Raw genomic sequence first — 2,729 nt, forward strand, 5'->3', positions numbered from 1 at the left:
GCTGTGGTGGTCGGCAGGGAGCTCAGAATATGGCTCGGGGTGAAGGAGGGTGAGTATTCAGGGCGGCAGGGGCCAGCACCAGCAACGGCATGGAGGAAGACGTAGCAGGTGGGCTGAGGCAGGGATGCATGGTATGGTCCAGTTTAGCCAACAAGTGGGGCTTGTGTGAGGCTTGTGTGAAATAAAGATGGCCACTGGGCTGGGCCACCTCGAAGAGACAAGAGGAGAGTTTAGGACAGACAGTGACAATGTCACAGGTGTGTTGCAGGAATAGGCGTGGGGCTGTGAGTATGGGGTGAACCAGAGGGACAGCGCCCAGGGCAGGGATGAACTCTCCCTCTGAGGGCACCAGAGTGCCAGCCTGTGTTCCTACCTGTATCAGGAGAGCACTGGGACCCCACTTGCCTGTGGTCCCTGGAGGGGCCAGATGGGACCTTGAGGGTATTTCCTGCCCCATCATTTCACACTGGGGACCCTAGACATCTCAAGGTCCCTCATAGTCATGGTCTCCACCAGCCCCGGCCCCCCTCCTATAATGGAGGTACTACCTCTGGTCTGAGACCCACGCAGTGCCCCCATTCTCCTCCACCCAGCCCAACAGGCAGGCCTCAGCTAACCTCAGGTGACTCAGGGCAAGCCACTTCATGCTCTGGCCCAGGTTTCCTCATCCAAAAGAGGGGCATCTCAGGAATATCCCCAAATCTTGTGATTATGATTTGCAGAGTCAAGACTCAAACGTGGTTCTCTGGCCGCAATACCAAGACCATTGCCAAAGGCATAGCCCCTCCACATGGGGCCAGCCACATACAGCTGTGACTGCTCTTTGCACATACACCCAGAGCTTCACGCACAACTCCCACCCCCTGGGTGAGGTGCTGGGCTAGCCCCGGGACACAGCTGGGCAAGACACAGGCCCTGCCCCAGGGAGTACAGAACTGGTGTGGAGGCCAAACCCAACTACTCTGCTGGGCCTCCATCATGGAGGGCTGACTGGAGGAAGTGGCCTTTAAGGGTGAGGGCGGTGGTGACCACACAGGCACTGGGTCTGGGGAGACTGCGTGGTAGGATCAGAGCCAGGCTTCAGGGTCTGGATTAGCAGAGTGAAGGCAGGGGCTGCTGAGGTGCTGGGGCTGGACCCCCTCCCATTCCCTGTCAGCCTTCTGCCCCTCCCACCCCCTCCCTCCCTCCCTCCCTCCCTCCCACCCCACCACCCCACCCCCTGCCACCAGGAGCCTCTCCTAGAGTCCCTTCTTGGGGAAGAAATTCCCAGACAGGTCTTTTAGAAGAGCTGAAACATTCAATATAAATAATAAATGCAAGATTTTTATAATTAAATTTTAATACATTCTTATTAATTTTAGACAAACTCTCTGGCAGGTCATTCACTGTGAGTGACTGAGGCAACTGGAGACATCTGAGGGGTGTCCCCAGGCTTTGGGTGGGAAAGGTCTCTGAGGAATGGGGTCCAGGCCCAGCTGGGCTCTGTCTCTGAGCTTCGCTCTCCTTATGTGTAAAATGGGAGTGACTGCTTCCCTGAGGAAGAGCCGGACAGTGCGGTGAACGCAGGGCTGCTGGGCGGCGGTGTCCTTATTATCTCTGCCGTTCTGCTGTGAGTGGACACCCCCGGGAGGCGAGCCGCGGTTTCATTTCTCAACCATTAGCCCCTGAGGGCAGGGCTCGCCTCATTTGCTGCTGCCTCCGAACCGCAAGAACCAAGCCCAGAGCTAATGAATGAGCGAGACATCGTGGGTGGATGATGGAACACTTGGACTTTGGGGCTTGGGGCTGACCCTCGCAACGCAGGGCTCCTCCCACCCTGCGTTGGCGGGGTGGAGGCCAGGCCTGCTGGGTGCGCTGGGGGTGCCCTGGTGAAGGGACAGGGCTCCTGCCTGGAACTCACAGCCAGAAGGGAAGAGGCAGGAAAGACACGCCAGAGAGGTGTAGGATTCAAGCATGCATTATCCGTGTTTATTGAGCGCCTGCTGTATGCTGGGATCTAGTGTGCTGAGCGCGGTGATGGGAACCTGGGAAAGGTGGGCCTGGGTACATAGGGGGCGTCGGGGAGATGCTGGCCAATCGGCCAGCTCTTTGTCTTGGGGGAGGAGGGTATATAGAGGGGTCTGGGCTTGTGGTCTCCGACAACTTTTAGAGGGTCGGGGATTGTGTCTGGCCGCCAGTCCAGACGCCTCGGGAATCCTTTCCTCTGGAATTCCTTCCCGCACCCCAGCCCCTCCGCAGTCCGCGATGCAGAAGGGCAGCAGAGCGCCTTGTCTTGCTCCCCCTGCCCCCAAGCCCAGCTCGAAGGTGAGGAAACTGAGGCCAGGGGAGTCTCGGGAGGGCCTGACCAGCACCCGGGGAATTGGTGGCCGAGCCTGGCGGAGGGCCCCCGGTCGGGCCTTCCAGCTCGGCGCTGGCTGCCGGGCTGCGCCCTCGCCCGGCGGGGCGGTGGGGAGGCGGCGTGGGGCCCCGACCGGAGCGGAGCGCGCTCCCGGCGGACGCGGCGGCGGCTCCTGGCGCGAGGGGCCGGGATGGGCAGCCATCAGTCTTCCCAGGTGTGTCGCGTGGTCCCTGGGCTCAGTCCCCCGTCCCCCTTTAATGCCGGCCATGGTACGGAAGGACGGGGTAAAGCCCCCGGGAGCGGCCTCTCCCGGGCGATGGAGAGCCCTCCCCGCGCCCCCCGCTTCGCGCAGGAAGTGCGATCCCGCCCGGGCCGCTAGCGGTCCGGGTTG

This window comes from Phocoena phocoena, chromosome 2 (assembly GCF_963924675.1).
Source record: "Phocoena phocoena chromosome 2, mPhoPho1.1, whole genome shotgun sequence".
NCBI lineage: Eukaryota > Metazoa > Chordata > Mammalia > Artiodactyla > Phocoenidae > Phocoena > Phocoena phocoena.